The sequence below is a fragment of the Somniosus microcephalus genome, chromosome 10 (genome assembly GCF_052327205.1).
Source record: "Somniosus microcephalus isolate GS21.2 chromosome 10, FLI_Smic_1.0, whole genome shotgun sequence".
NCBI lineage: Eukaryota > Metazoa > Chordata > Chondrichthyes > Squaliformes > Somniosidae > Somniosus > Somniosus microcephalus.
The window spans coordinates 73,725,956-73,743,297 of NC_140996.1; the positions used below are offsets into that span (position 1 = coordinate 73,725,956).

Consider the following 17,342-nt stretch of genomic DNA (forward strand, 5'->3'; position numbering starts at 1 on the left):
AAAACTAAAACAAGACAATGAGGAATTAAAACAAACTGCAAACATAAAAGAAAATTCACAGACTATTGTCAAGGGTCAAATTGTACTTTACTTAAACGATCCGGCACAGACACTTTGGGTTGAATGGCCTCCCTCTGTGCTGTAAAGTTCTATGACTCTATGATTCTATACTGAGTGGGCAAGTAAAATTAAACCACCCCACAGTGAGATTTCTTGTTGCTGGTGTGTATTCAGAAAGTATAGGCTTCTACAATCATGGAGTTGTGTAGCACAGGCGGTGTTAAGTCTGTGTGTTATAGTGAGAATTACTACACAGACCACAAGAGTAAATTCAACAGGCCTTTACTGGTTGGAGGTCGGACTATACTGAATACAATATTATTACACTGTGCTTATATACCGGTGTGGTCACCACCGGTATTACGTATACAGCAGCCAAAGAAAGTAGTACCTTTCTTAAGGTGGACCAGGCTTAAGTTCTCTTAAGGTGGAACAGGTTGCATACACCACAATCCTCCCTTTTTAGCTTAACAGTCATATCCCCAAATAAACATAACATATATACATATATAACTTCAGGTATAACAGTTCAAAGGTTCAGTCTCTCAGGAGGCTTTCTGATTCGGCTTGGATAACGCCTTTCAGTGGTCTCTGATTCTTGTTGTTGAGGTGCCTCCTCTAGTTGGTTGCCAATGTATTGGGTGTCATCATCATCAAATACATTCTCGGCCGAGGTAGATGCTTCAGGTTCATGAACGTCTTCCACAGCTGTCTCTGTCACAACCATGGGTTCGACCCTTGCTCTCGACTCTACCAGTTGATCCGCATGACGCCTTATCACATTATGACCAATATCTACGGTGTACATCAGAGGTCCTTGTCTGGCCCGGATTGTTCCGGACTGCCATTTGTCGTTTCCATAGCCCCTTGCCATCACTGGTTGTCCTACGTCGAAAGTTCGAGTGGTCTTGCTGTTAATATGCCGAAACTGTTTGTTTTCCACTTCCCTCCGCACATTTGGTTTTAACAAGTCCAACTTGGACCGCAACCTCCTGTTATAAAACATCATAGCAGGACTTTGGTTAGTCACGGCATGATCGGCGTTTCTATATGACATCAGGAACTTATCGACCTTGTGTTGCAGCGGAATCTGATCATCATTCATGGCCTTAATAGCCTTTTTGAATGTCTGGACAAATCTTTCAGCCAACCCGTTTGTCGCCGGATGATATGGGGCAGAGGTATAATGTTTAACTCCATTCTTCTTTAAGAATTGTTGGAATTCTTCCGATACAAACTGTGGTCCGTTGTCCGAACAGATCTGTTCTGGCAATCTGTTCCTTGCGAATATTGTTCTTAACACCGCAATGGTCTTTTCTGAAGTAGTGGTATTCATCTTGATGACTTCTGGCCATTTGGAATGTGCGTCCACCGCGATTAGGAACATGGAGTCCATGAATGGACCAGCAAAGTCAATGTGTATGCGTTGCCATGGGGCTGAAGGCCATTCCCATGGGTGTAGCGGTGCTATCGTAGGTGCATTTTGCACTTTTTGACACCCAGCGCAGCTTTTCGTTAACTCCTCAATCTGTTGGTCAATACCCGGCCACCATACGTAAGCCCTAGCAAGACTTTTCATTTTAACTCCCCCCAGATGACCTTCATGTAGTTCTTTTAAAACTCTTTCCCTTAACTTGGGAGGAATAATCACTCTTGTCCCGTACATCAAAGTACCATGGCAGACGGACAGCTGGTCTCGCCTTGCCGAGAATGCCGGTAACAGAGGATCACCCCGTGTTGGCCATCCTTTCACTGTCACCTCGTAGACTCTGGACAGTGTCGGGTCGTTCCTGGTTTCTCTTTCAATACTTGCGTTGGTGACAGGTAAACACTCGATAATGGTCGAATGAAATAACTCAACAGGGTCAACTTCTGTCGTGTCTTCATCTTCAGGTAGTGGCAGGCGCGACAGGCCATCAGCATTGCCATGCTGTTTCGTACCTTTGAATTCTATCTGATATTGATGTGCCCCTAAGAAAAGAGACCATCTCTGGAGACGCTGTGCTGTCATCACCGAAACACCCTTCTTAGGGTTAAAAATGGACACCAACGGTTGATGGTCCGTCAGAAGTGTGAATTTTTGGCCCTGTAGGTAATGATTAAACTTCTTCACTCCCCATACAAGGCTAAGGGCCTCCCTATCGATCTGCGCATAGTTGCGCTCAGCGGAGGTCAATGATCTGGATGCAAACGCGACTGGCCTTTCCGTGCCATTTGGCAATTTATGTGAGAGTACTGCCCCAATACCATATGGAGAAGCATCACAAGCCAACCGAATAGGCAGTGTCGGGTTGAAGTGAGCCAACACTTTCTCTGAGGTGATCAATTCTTTGCTTTTGCGAAATGCCTTCTTACAGTTTTCGCCCCAGTCCCATGGTACCCCTTTCTGTAAAAGAGCGTTCAACGGATGCAGCACCGTGGATAGATTTGGCAGAAATTTATGGTAGTAGTTAATTAATCCTAGAAACGACCTCAACTGAGAGACATTCTCCGGAGCGGGAGCCTTTACAACTGCCGCTATCTTGTCAGGAGACTTATGAAGCCCCTCCCGGTCAATGACATGACCACAGTACGAGATCCGCTTCTGGAAGAACTCACATTTCTGCCGATTTACCCTAAGTCCATACTCTTTCAGTCTGTTGAGCACCAGTTCCAAGTTAGCGAGATGCTGTTCATCACCATCACCTGTGATCAGAATGTCGTCCAGGTAACATTGTGTGCCTGGAATTCCCTGTAATACCTGCTCCATGGCCCTCTGCCAAATTGCTGGAGCCGATGCCACACCAAAAACCAGCCTATTGTACCGGTACAACCCTCGATGCGTGTTGATCGTGAGGTATTGGCGTGACTCTCTTCAACCTCCATCTGCAAGTACGCCTGCGCCAGGTCTATCTTGGTGAAGTGTTTCCCGCCAGAGAGTGAAGCGAAAATATCCTCAATCCGTGGAAGCGGATACTGCACCATGTGAAGCACCGGATTAATGGTGATCTTGAAATCTCCACAGATGCGAACCTTCCCTGGATCTCCTGGCTTATTGTTCGCAGGACGTTTCATAACGGGAACAATGGGCATAGCCCACTCACTCCAATCTACTTTAGACAGTACCCCTGAACGTTCTAGTGCTTCCAGCTCCGCTTCAACCGCAGGTCGTATTGCATAGGGTACCGGTCTGGCTTTAAAAAAATTTTGGTTCTGCATGTTCATCAATCTTGATGTTTGCCGTAATTCCTCTCAGTGTTCCCAGTCCCGGCTGGAACACCTCTTTAGCCTCATCCAATATTCTGGACAATTGTTTAGGTTTGACAGCTGTTTCCCCGGAATCTACCGTTAGTGCTTTCAAGGAGTGCCAGTCCATATTCATTTTCCTAATCCACTCCCGTCCTAGTAGTGGTGGACCTCCTTCAGGTAGCACATATAAGTCCATTACTTGGCTTCCTTCGCCCTTGTGGACCACTTCTACCTCTATTTTTCCGATGGGGTACACTCTTTGCCCCGTGTACGTTTTCAATATAATCTCCGTATCCTGTAAGGGAATATGTTGGAATAACCTTCTGTAATCTTTCTTATTCATGACCGTCAATGCCGATCCAGTGTCCAATTCCATTTTTACTTGGACTCCTGCTATCTTAAGAGTGACCCAAATTGTCTGGAGGTCTGTATCCTTACCAACGTTGTGTATTCTTAAGCTATCCAGTTCATTACTGCTAGCGTCTGAATCTGACTTCTGTTCAGTCAAACTGTTCTTTGTCACCTTGTGTACCTTTGCATATTTTCCTTGCGGTGATTTTTTATTGCTGGTCTTCTTTCCTGACCGGCATACTTTAGCTGTGTGGCCAAACCTGCCACACGTTCTGCATTCTTGGTTTTTAAACCAACACTGGTTCTGATCGTGCGTTGTCTTTCCACAACGATAACATTGACAGAACTCAAACCCAATTTGTTTGTACCGAGTTACGGTGGCCGTAGCTGCATCTCGCTGCGGCCTCGTGTGCTGCTGCCATAGTGACCGCCTTCTCGAGTGACAGCTCATTCTCCTCGAGCAGTCGCCTTTGTGTATCCTGTTTAAATAAACCACACACAAATCTATCTCGAAGTGCCTCTGTCAGTCCCGTTCCAAACTGACAATATTTTGCTAGCTTACGTAATTCCATCAAATATTCAGCATTGCTTTCATTTTGCCGCTGTCTTCTATCGTAAAATTTAAATCGTTCCGCTAGCATCAGCGGCGTGGGGCTAAGATGATTTTTTAGGACAGTAACAATCTGTTCGAACATCTTATCTGCTGGTTCATCTGGTGATAACAGGTGTTTCAATTGCCCGTATGTCTTCGCACCCATTAAGTTTAGTAATGTTAGTGCTTTATCTGTCTCAGGAATTTTATTTGCCTTACAATAGTTTTGTATGCGTTCTACATACATAGCCCAGTCTTCTATATCACTGTCGAAGGCATTAATGTTCCCATGTTTAGGCATCGTAGCAATTTATCGTATTTTTAATGTTATCTAAGATGGCGGCTTCCCGCTCTTGCCGTCGTCCTCCGCCCACAAAATGGCGGTTTTCCCGCGCTTGGCGGTCTTCACCCGTCCCCCGACGCTGTCTCCGCTTCACCGCGGCTCTCGTGCCTTCAGTTTCCCCAGACGCTGCGCCTTTAGCCCGAATGCGGCCCTTATCTCCAGTCGCGATCGATGTCCCGCACTGCACCTCTCGCTCGAAAGCGGCCCGGCCCTTATCTCTGGTCGCGATCGACCTCACCGCCCTTATTCCTCCGTCTTCCCAGCCCCGTCTGTACAGCCAACGCGGTTGACTTTCTGTTGCGTCGCTGCCCGGCTTACCCACCACGAGGTAGTAGAAGAAGCTGACAGTCGCTGATGGAGGCTTCGAGGTCAGGATGTCTTCTGCACTCCGGTTGCTCGATGCCTGCCGCTCGACGTGTCTTCCCGTAGGTGATGAGGGTGGAAACCTCTCTTCGATGTCCTGTCTGTGGACGAAGTCGTCGTGGAAATTACTGCAGCAGGCTAAGAATCGGACTCGTCGCCACTGTTAAGTCTGTGTGTTATAGTGAGAATTACTACACAGACCACAAGAGTAAATTCAACAGGTCTTTACTGGTTGGAGGTCGGACTATACTGAATACAATATTATTACACTGTGCTTATATACCGGTGTGGTCACCACCGGTATTACGTATACAGCAGCCAAAGAAAGTAGTACCTTTCTTAAGGTGGACCAGGCTTAAGTTCTCTTAAGGTGGAACAGGTTACATACACCACAGGCGGACTCAACCCATCACACCTGTGCCCTCTCTCTGAAAGAGGTATCAGGCGGCTAAGCAGACTACCCAAAGCCGATGAGGTCCTTCTTTGAATGTGCAGATTACGATCTCATTACATCATCTGGATCCAACTGCAATTTTAACTGAGTGGGAAGCTGCAGTGAGTTTCCCACCAGGCCAACACAGCCAGGAAGCAGATTGGGGGCAAAAGAAGCCCAAAAAGGTACCTTTTTAATTTAATTTTTCTATCCTTGTTGGGCCAGGAGGAGCAGGAGGAAAGTACAAGGAAAGTTTATGGGGGAAAAATTGGGTCGCGCCCCCTTTGGGGCGCTAACTTCTCCAGGGCACTACTTCTGGCGCCCCAAAAAAGTTAGCACCCCCGCGCCCGAAATTGAATGGTAGTGCCCCAAGCAAGAGGCGGGGCACTACAGGAAGCACTCCCCCTCCCTCTTGGGGCGCTCCCATTGAATATCACGGCACTACGTGCAGCAGTGCCACGCACATCGGCATGTAGCCCCTTGGTACTGCAGGCCTCCCTCCCCTGATTAAAGGGAAGGGGCCTAGCACAGCACACACCGGGGCCCTGCTGGACCACCAGGGAGCGGGGTGCTGGCAAAAGAGCCCGGCACTCAAGAGGAGTGCCATGCTGACAGATCATGGCCGGCACCCCGCAGGAGGAGGCGAAAGGGGGCTGGTGCTGGCAGGTGGGCTGAAAGATAATGGCTGCCCGGCATCTGCCCTTTAATTTATGTAGCCCCGGCTGGAAGAACGCCACCCTGACCCTGTCGGACATAGCGTCTGGCAGTAGTTCAGGGGGCGCGAGTGGGGCACTGCGCACGGCGATGGCGGTAGCGCTGCGGGGCGCTAACTAACCTCGTGCTGAATTTCGCAGGAGGCATTAGTGGCACCAGGCACTAGGTGCTTTGTGCAAAGCAACCAAATTTTTCCCCCACCATGACCCGCCCCCTTTCCCGATTGCGCAACACAGGATGATCTCGGCAGCCGATCCTGCCACTTATTTGGTCTTGGCGGGTGGCCACCAGACCATGCGATGCTCTGCCACTTCCCGCTGACCTCCGGAAGTCAGCCGACAATTTTAAAATGAGACTTGGGTGTTAAAATATCCTGAGCCTCATTTCTGGAGCAGTGGGTTAGTTTCTAAGTCACTGAAAACTGGCCTGGAGTTAAAGTTAATCCACAGCTTCAATTGTATCATTCAGATTGTGAAGCAAATGCCACTAAGCTTTACTCAGCAGCGTTGCCGCAGAGCTGGACTTGTGACCAGCCCAATTAAAATTGCATTGGAATCCAATAGACCTCATCGAGCCACTATTTGAATTTATTCATGAGGCACCCGCCTCTTTCTAGCGGGTACATTTCTGAACCGAGTCAGCTCTGGAGTTAAAATGGCGGTCGGTGGTTTCTGGCAAGAATGGGGCTGTAAGTCAATTATTGCGATTTTAACCACTCACCCATCCTGTTCCTGTTGGGAAGATTGTGTTATAACTAGGGCCAACATCTTGCAGCCATTCCAGTGGAACTGAACTGCGTTTACACTTTGATCTGCAGCATATATGTGATTTTATGATCTGTACCTGACGTGACTGACCTCGCCAATTTGTGGTGGTGAGTGATGTTTCTTGTCATATTAATTGTAAAGTCTGTGGGTTGTATAGCGAAGTAATACACAGACTACAAGAGTAACTTAAACAGGACTTTACTATTCGAAGGTCAGGGCGAATCTGCCCAATAAATTCTGCCACAGCACTTATATACCGGTGTGGTCACCGTCAGTATTACAGTATACAGCAGCCAGGATAAAGTAGTGCCACACCTAAAATAGTTCTCTTAAAGGTGGACGGTTACATACAATAGTTCTCTTAAAGGTAGAACAGTTACATACACTACAATCCTCCCTTTTTAGCTTACAACATACTTATTCCCCATTAGTGGCATAGTGGTTAGCACTGTTGCCTCACAGCGCCAGGGACCCGGGTTCGAATCCGGCCTCGGGTGACTGTCTGTGTGGAGTTTGCGCATTCTCCCTGTGTTTGCGTGGGTTTCCTCCGGGTGCTCCGGTTTCCTCCCACAGTCCAAAGATGTGCAGGTTAGGTTGATTGGCTATGATAAATTGACCCTTAGTGTTAGGGGGATTAAAATGTGTGGGGTTACGGAGATAGGGTGGGATATGTGTTGGTGTAGGGGTTACGGGGATCGGGTGGGATATGTGTCGGTGCAGGCTCGATGGGCCGAAATGGCCTCTATCTGCACTGTGGGGTTTCTGTGATTCTGTGATTCTGTGATTAACATAACATCATAACATATCCAACTTCATGTTACAACAGTTCACAGAGGTGGTCTCTGCGGAAACAGTTCACAGATTCAGTCTCTGCGGGAAACAGTTCACAGATTCAGTCTCTGATCTTGTTGACTCGGTCCGGACCACGCCTCCGTGGTGTAGTCGGGTCACCTTGCTAGAGGGACTCATCCCATAGTCCTTCCCTAGACTTAACAGCTTTACTTCCATCACTTCTGAACCAGCATTGCTGACTTTTTAAAACAAACAAAAAACAGTTGGATTGCCTTGGGAAATTTTCCTACTTTCCAACTGATTTGGCTCCGTTCGGGGGACCACGTGTGTGATCGGGTAGAGGTAATAATGGTTCAGATGGTTATCATCTTCTGCTTCGTCTTTTCCTTTTTTGCTTCTTGGAGACTCTCGGGGCTCCATTGTCAGCTGCCAGCTGTAACGCCACCATCTCCCTATGTTCCTTAGACTTTAAGTGATTCATCCTGATTTCGGCACTTTGGGAGTTCTCGGCACAAGCTGGGCAGACCAGGTCCTTGTAATATTCAGTGTCACTCAACAGATCATAGTAATATTCGGTGTCGTCCTGAGCTAGGCCAGCGAGAGGGTCTTCTATTTCCTCCTTACCCAGCTGGACGTTAGCCGACTTTTGTTCCAAATCCCGACATCTGTCCTGAAGAGACTTCATCATGCGTTCAGATTCATCCCGCTTTTTCTGGGCTTCCTGCAAGTCTTTTACTAATGACCTCATTTGTGATTTCAATACTTCAACTTCATTCGGAGATTGATTGATCGGACTATTCAATCCCTCTACTGAAGTAGCTGTTTCAGTATTCTGTTGTTCTACATTGCCGTGCGTCAGCGTACTTTTGGCATCCAAGGGCTGTTCTGCTGCAGACTTCTCAGTCTGGGTTGCCACCTCAGCTCTTCCAATGACTTTTGAGAGCTCCCTTCCCTTTGAAGATTGAGGCTCGTATTTAAGTTTTTCCCATTTTAGAGTTTTATCCCTCAGCATATGAATGAGTTGGCTGACTGTTAGCTCTTCTGCCATCATCCCTTTTCCATTAGCTGCAGGGCTGTTTAGAACCTTGTCCTGGGGCTCCTTTGCTGCTTCTACTTCGCCATCATCCGCAGCCCCCATCATTCGAATTTCCACAAATGAATCGTCCGGTGATGCTGCACCCAACTTCAGTAGGAGCTCGGAAGTCATGTCGACCAACTCAGCTTTTTCTGCCTGCAACCTGCTAACCAGCGCCTTCAGTTGCGGCACATCTTGTTCCACCGGATTGGAGCACGCCCCTTCAGAAGCCGAATCAGCTTTGATTCGTTTGGCCTCCTCGTGCAGACGGTTTGTGTGCTCCTGCTCCCTTTTCTTCCCCAGCTGCTTCTGTTGTCTTTCCAGATTCTCCCATTCGGTATCATAGAACTTTTTCATTGCTTTCATCTCTTGCTCAAGACGGCAATTCAATTGTTCTAATTGCTGTCGTAATCTGAAATAAGTTTGCGTTCGAGCTCGATGTTCCTCAGTAATATATATGTCTGTAACTTGAACAGACTCAGAATTCTCTGTCAAGCTATGTTGTTGTTGTTCAGAGGAATTCTGTTCTGAAGCTTTGTTCTCCTCTGGAGCATAAGCCTTTATGCCCACATTCGTTCTACCAACCTTAGTCAGCAAGTTCATTTTAGACTTGTCTTTCATGCTTGGGCTGGTCTTATCGTCATCCGTTTCAGAGTCTGAGCTGATTGTCTGCCCCGAGTCCTCACTCGTTATTGCTTTGAGGTAGTGCCATTCCATGTCTATTTTCTTGATCCACTCCCGTCCTAGAAGTGGTGGTCCTCCCTCAGGTAGTACGTATAAGTCCATTCCGGGGTGTTCTTTGCCCCTGTCTCTCACCTTGACTCTTATCTTTCCCATGGGGTATACTTTATGCCCCGTGTATGTCTGCAATACGAACTTGGTATCTCTCAAGGGTATATGTGAGAATAGCCAGTTGTAATCCCTTCGATTTATGACTGATAGGGCTGATCCAGTGTCCAATTCCATTCTCACTTGGACTCCGGCTATTTTTAGCATGACCCAGATAGTTTGTAGGTCAGCTTCCTTAATCACATTATGAATTCTCAGACTACCCAGTTCCTGGCCGCTTGGGTCTGAATCCGAATTCTGTTCATCTGAACTCTTCTCAACCACCTTGTGTACTTTGTTGTACTTTTCCTGTGATGGCTTTTTTTTTTGGTTGTTGGTCTTCTTCCCTGACCGGCATACTTTGGCTATGTGACCCAGTTTGCCACATTTCCTACAGTCCTGGTTTTTAAACCAGCATTGGTCCTGGTCGTGTGTTGTCTTCCCACAACGATAACATTTCGTTGCACCCGAAGTAATTTGATCCACACTGAGGACCGCTGCCTTCAGCTGCATTTCCGCAGTTCCTTTCGCTGCGGCTTCGTGTGATGCTGCAATAAGGACAGCCCTATCCAGTGTAAGGTCGTTCTCTTTGAGCAGTCGCTTTTGCGTTCCTTCTTTCGACAACCCGCACACGAACTTGTCTCGCAATGCCTCTGTCAGATTTCCTCCAAACTGGCAGTATTTCGCTAGCCTACACAGTTCGACCAAGTATTCCGCGTTGCTTTCCTCTTTCCGTTGCGTTCTCGCATAAAATTTGAATCGTTCCGCCAACATCAGCGGTGTGGGGTTCAAGTGATCCTTCAGAACAGCAACAATATTATCGAAGGTTTGATCCGTCGGTTTAACTGGTGCTAGAAGATGCTTCAATAGCCCGTATGTCTTCGCCCCCATCGAGTTTAGCAAGGTTATAGCTTTATCATCATCCTCTATTTTATTGGCCTCACAATATATCTCAATGCGTTCTACATACGTGGCCCAATCTTCTACCTTGGAATCGAAATCGTTGATGTTACCACGCTTAGGCATCTTCACCTCCCTGATAAACGAAATATTTCTTTAACTTTTTAACTTTTTCTTTTTTTTTTCCAAAAATGGCGGTTTCCCGCGCTTGTCTTCTTCCCCGCCTACTGGCAAAATGGTGGTTTCCCGCGCTTCTTCCCCTGGCAGGAGGGGTAAGCTTCCCTCGGGCGACGGCTGCTGGCTTTCGGGTTTGCAGCCTGCGCGTCGGCTTCAGCGCGTTCCCTTCTCTCGGCAGGGCAGCCGGTGCTGGGTACAACCCGTTGGCGGCGAACAGTTTCAGCCGCTGGGCTGGATCTCGCTCAGCCTTCCTCGCTCGGGCTCTGTCTCTCCCGCTCGCTCGGGCTCCCAATCGCGCCTCCAGCCCTCTCGCAGTCCGGTGCTTCCCTCCCCGGCTGCGGCTACGTTTTCCGCGGTTTATTTATTTTATATCGTCCCCCGCCTTACGATCCGGTCGCAGCGCTTCGTGGCCTCAATCACTGTCTGGTCTTTTTCACCCCAATCGCGCCTCCCAGCTTCTCGCAGTCCGGTGCTTTCCTCCCTGGCTGCGGCTGAGTTCTCCGTGGCTTATTTATTTTTATATCTTCCCGCGCCTTACGATCCCGGTCGCAGCGCCTCGTGGTCGCGGTAGTTGTCCGGCCTTTTTCGCCGTCGCGGTCTAGCCGTCTCACGACGCTCCCCAGCCCGCTTGTACCGCGGCTTCTGCTCCACGCTGCCCCAGTCTCAGCGCCTCTGGGCCCGACTTCTGTCCGGCTCCTTTCCCCCTCGACCGTGGTCGAGTGCACCGCCCCTATCCTCCGTTTATTTGTTTCTATTTTCCCTTTACTCACAGTCACCGTGGCTGACTTGCTTCTCGTGTTGATCGGCTCACTCACCACCGTGGCAGAAGGGACAATCCGTGCCTGTTGCTGATGGAAGACTTCGTGTTTGAATCTTCCTCCTTTCTTGGTCTGCAGACTCGAGTTTTCTCTCAGCAAAACGACGAGGGCGGGTGCCTCTTTTCGACGCTCGTTTACTTCTTCAGAAGTATTGTTGCCGCAGGGTAAGATCGAACTCGTCGCCACTGTAAAGTCTGTGGGTTGTATAGCGAAGTAATACACAGACTACAAGAGTAACTTAAACAGGACTTTACTATTCGAAGGTCAGGGCGAATCTGCCCAATAAATTCTGCCACAGCACTTATATACCGGTGTGGTCACCGTCGGTATTACAGTATACAGTAGCCAGGATAAAGTAGTGCCACACCTAAAATAGTTCTCTTAAAGGTGGACGGTTACATACAATAGTTCTCTTAAAGGTAGAACAGTTACATACACTACATTAATGACCTCCCACCATGAATAATTGCAGAAGTTTAGACATTGCACCATCCATTCCACCAACATGGAACACTACAAGACGGCAAATTTTCCCAGTGATTTTTTATAAAGAAGCGCTAACATTCACAAAGCCTCACCCACCCACTGTGAGTCATAGGAACAGGAATAGGCCATTCAGCCCCTCGAGCCTGTTTCACCATTCAATGAGATCATGGCTGATCTGTATCTTAACGCCATCTACCTGCTTTGGCTCCATATTTCTTTATGCTGTTGTATAGCAAAAATCTATCGATCTCAGTTTTAAAATTATTAATTGAATTAATACCTACTGCTTTTTATGGGAGTGAATTCCACACTTCTACCACCCTTTGGGTGAAGAAGAGTTTCCTAACTTCTCTCTTGAATGGCCTGTCTCTGATTTTAAGGTTATGTTCCCAAAGGCTTTCCCATCATCTTCTGCATTTTGATTGCTTTGTGTGAACTCACTGGCCATGAAGGAAACTACCTTATTAACTTTCCTGTGCGTTGGGCAACCATTTGCCCCCTGCTGCATTGCTATCAATTTCTTGAATTTAAATAAGTTCATGAATATTAATTGAGTACCACAAAACTGCATTTGATGATACCAAATAGAAATACTTCTGTACAGTATTAAAATTCAGCCTAAGGGGTTTCCTAAATGCAATGTAATAATATCCTGAATTTTATGTTGTGCTCTTGAGAGATCATTCTGGTCTTTGCTCATCTCATGGCCACCTCATCAACATAATTCCCTTTAATAAGCATGAAAAAGACTTTATACATAGTACCAATCAGACTAAAAGAACTATAAAGAAAGAAATAACTTGTATTTAAACAGCAAGAAATATATGACCAGAGAAAATGGAAACATTTTTAGGTAGTCCTGTGACACAGCTCACTACAGCACAAGTGTGCAGTGCCACCAAGTGACAGGGCAGAGTCGGGTCCATAATTGAGCAGCTGGCCCCGGCCTTCTGAGACTGAACCTGACGCCCCCCCCAACTTTACAATCTGTGCTCCAGTGAAGGCAGACTCTGCGCCGGGAGCCTTGCCTCACGTAAATTTACTCTACCATGGTAAATGAGATGTAGGCATGAATTATATTATAGAGGATTTTATTTTGCAGTCAGGAAATGATTTTAAAAACTGGGCAAATAATATCTTAGAAAAAGTACCCGGATAATAGCCTCCTGGGCCATATCGCCGTTTCTTTTTCATATATTTTAAGATTTTCTTCGATCTCACTGGAGTCAGTCCTTTCTGTTTGTAGTTTGCAACGGCATACACATGGGGGTACGAGGGGGAATTTTAAACCCCCCCAACCCAATGAGGGGCGGGAGAGGGGAGGGTGGGGTGGGTTTAAATCGTTAAATTCACAGAACCCAACCCCAACCCATTGCAAACGCACCTGCTTCAGTCTTAACCGCAGTGAGTTTCATGGCATTCAATTAACCCACTCTGGACAGGAAGATCTGTAATTATAATATGTTGATAAGAACATAAGAACATAAGAAATAGGAGCAGGAGTAGGCCAATCGGCCCCTCGAGCCTGCTCCACCATTCAATAAGATCATGGCTGATCTGATCCTAACCTCAAATATACTATCACTCTCCATCCCACCCGAACCCATGTGATCTCCCGGGAGAGGCAAAAAACCAGATTTAAAAAAAACCAATGGCTAACTTGGGAGAAAAAATCTGGGAAATTCCTCTCCGACCCATCGAGGCGATCGAAATTCTTCCAGGAGATCACTCTGTCCCTATATTTTCTACAGTACTTACCTTCTGTAAAGGCGGTCTCCACCCCAGCCAGGAACAGCAATAAAACCATCTCCTGAAATCTAACAGAATTAGAACACAAGAAGTAGGAGCAGAACCAGGCTACACGGCCCCTGGGCCCGCTCCACTACCCACGACCATTCCAAACCTAGACTCATGTCCAAATTCCTGCCCGCTCCCCGTAACCCCTAATTCCCTTTACTTCTAGGAAACTATCTATTTCTGTTTTAAATTTATTTAATGATGTAGCTTCCATAGCTTTCTGGGGCAGCAAATTCCACAAACCTACTACCCTCTGAGTGAAGAAGTTTCTCCTCATCTCAGTTTTGAAGGAGCAGCCCCTTATTCTAAGATTATGCCCCCTAGTTCTAGTTTCACCCATCATCGGGAACATCCTCCCCGCATCCACCCGATCCAACCCCTTCACAATCTTATATGTTTCAATAAGATCGCCTCTCATTCTTCTGAACTCCAATGAGTAGAGTCCCAATCTACTCAACCTCTCCTCATATGTCCACCCCCTCATCCCCGGGATTAACCGAGTGAACCTTCTTTGTACTGACTCGAGAGCAAGTATGTCTTTTCTTAAGTAAGGACACCAAAACTGTACGCAGTATTCCAGGTGCAATCTCACCAATACCTTGTACAACTGAAGCAATACCTCCCTGTTTTTATATTCTATCCCCCTAGAAATAAAAGCCAACATTCCATTGGCCTTCTTGATCACTTGCTGCACCTGCATACTAACTTTTTGAGCTTCGTGCACCAGGACCCCCAGATCCCTTTGTACTACAGTACTTTCCAGTTTCTTGCCATTAAGATAATAACTTGCTCTATGATGTTTCCTGCCAAAGTGCATAACCTCACACTTTCCAATATTCTATTCCATCTGACAAATCTCTGCCCACTTACTTTGCCTGTCTATGTCCCTTTGCAGGTTTTTTATGTCCTCCTCACTCACTACTTTCCCTCCCATCTTTGTATCATCTGCAAACTTTGATATGTTACACCGGTCCCCTCCTCCAAATCATTAATATAGATTGTAAAGAGTTGGGGACGCAGCACTGACCCCTGCGGAACACCACTAGTTACTGATTGCCAGTCTGAGAATGAACCATTTATCCCAACTCTCTGCTTTCTGTTAGATAACCAATCCTCCACCCATGCCAGAACATTACCCCCAATCCCGTGATTTTTTATCTTGAGCAATAATCTTTTGTGTGGCACCTTGTCAAATGCCTTTTGGAAGTCTAAATACGCTACGTCCATTGGTTCCCCTTTATCCACCCTGTATGTTACTTCCTCAAAGAACTCAAGCAAATTTGTCAAAAATGACTTCCCCTTTATGAAACAATGCTGAGTTTGTCCTATTAAATTATGTTTATCCAAATGTCCCATTACTGTCTCCTTAATAATGGACTCTAAAATTTTACCAACCACAGATGTTAGGCTAACAGGTCTATAGTTTCCAGCCTTCTGCCTACTACCCTTTTTAAATAAGGGTCTTACATTAGCAGTTTTCCAATCTGCCGGGACCTTTGCTGAGTCCAGGGAGTTTTGGAAAATTATTACCAAGCATCCACAATCCCTACTGCCACTTCCCTCAAGACCCTAGGATGTAAGCCATCAGCTCCAGGGGATTTATCCGCCTTGAGTCCCATTATTTTACCAAGTACCACTTCCTTAGTGATTTTAATCGTATTTAGCTCCTCCCCCCCCAGAGCCCCCTGTTTGTCCAGTGTTGGGATATTCTTACTGTCCTCTACTGTAAAGACTGATACAAAATATTTGTTCAGCATTTTTGCCATCTCCATGTTTCCCACCATTAATTTTCCAGTTTCATCCTCTAAGGGACCAACATTTACTTTAGCCACCCTTTTTCTTTTTATATAACTATATAAACTTTTGCTATCTGTTTTTATATTTTTTGCTAATTTACTTTCATAATCTATCTTCCTTTTCTTAATCAATCTTTTAGTTATTTTTTGCTGTCTTTTAAAGACTTCCCAATCTTCTATCCTCCCACTAGATTTGGTTACCTTATATGCCCTTGTTTTTAGTCAGATACTATCCTTAATTACTTTACTTAGCCACGGATGGCTATCTTTTCTTTTACACCCTTTTTTCCTCAGTGGAATATATATTTTTTGGAAGTTGTAAAATAACTCCTTAAATATACACCACTGATCATATACCATCTTACCCTTTAATCTATTTTCCCAGTCCACTCTAATCAATTCCGCTCTCATACCTTCATAGCCTCCTTTATTCAAGCTCAGCACGCTTGTTTGAGATCCAATCTTCTCACCCTCTCATTGAATATGGAATTCAACCATGTTATGGTCACTTTACAAGGACATTTTTAATTAATCCTGTCTCATTACACAGGACCAAATCTATGGTTGCTTGCCCCCTGGTCGGTTTAGTTACATACTGCTCAAGAAACCCATCCCTAATACACTCAATGAACTCATCCTCAAGGCTGCCCTGCCCAATTTGATTTGTCCAGTTAATATGATAGTTAAAATCCCCCATAATTATAGCTGTTCCCTTATTACAAGCCTCAACTATTTGCTGATTAATACTCCATCCAACAGAGTTGCAACTGTTCGGAGGCCTATAGACTACGTCCACTCGTGTTTTTTTCCCCTTATTATTCCTTATCTCCCCCCAAACTGTTTCACTATCCTGCTCCTTTGACCCAATATCATTTCTCTGTATTATAGTGATTCCTTCCTTTATTAACATAGCCACCCCACCTCCCCTTCCTTCTTGCCTGTCCTTCCTGATTGTTAAATAACCTGGTATGTTTAATTCCCAGTCATGGTCACCCTGCAGCCATGTTTCTGTAATGGCCACAAGATCGTACCCATATGTAGTTATTTGTGCCGTTAACTCATCCATTTTGTTACGAATGCTACGTGTATTCAGATAAAGAACTTTCAAATATGTTTTGTGACACTTAGTTCCTGTTTTTTCCCCTTTTACTACTTTACCTTTTACTCCATACCTTCTGTCCCTTCCTGACACGTTCTGTTTTTTAATTCCCCCACTGCTACCTAAGTCTATGACCTTCTCCGTTGTCATTTTTATTATTTGCTCTCTAGAAACCTCCCCCGACTAATTAGTTTAAAGCCCTCTCTACAGCCCTAGTTATATGATTCACCAGGACTCTAGTCCCAGCACTGGCCAAGTGAAGTCCGTCCCAACGGAACAGTTCCCTCCTGTCCCAGGAGTGGTGCCAGTGTCCCAAGAAGCAAAACCCATTTTTCCCACACCAGTCTTTGAGCCATGCATTTAACTCTTTAATTTTATTTATCCTAGCCAAATTCGCTCGTGGCTCAGGTAATAATCCAGAGATTATTACCCTTGAGGTTCTGTTTTTTAATTTGACCCCTAGCTGCTCATACTCCTTTAACAGAACCTTCTTCCTTGTCCTATCTACGTCATTTGTACCAACATGGACGAGGCTCCGTTCCTGATATTTTGGCAGTGATTTGAATTTAATGCCTCCTGCACAAGTTTCTCGGGATTTGGGAAACGCAGCAGCTAAAGGGAGGTGAGAGCAGCTGGATCCAGAAGGTAAGTGGTTTTTATAGCATTGCTTGTGGGCCAGGAGGAGCAGAAGTGCTCTACCCAGCCCCACAAGCAAATCTTCCA

At 46.1% G+C, this 17,342-nt stretch overlaps 1 protein-coding gene across 1 annotated transcript in view; it reads right to left on the reverse strand.

The window, feature by feature from the left end:
- The window catches only part of LOC147111548 (uncharacterized), a 155,728-nt gene that overhangs the window by 97,202 nt on the left and 41,184 nt on the right, over window positions 1-17,342 (reverse strand). The window lies entirely within an intron of this gene.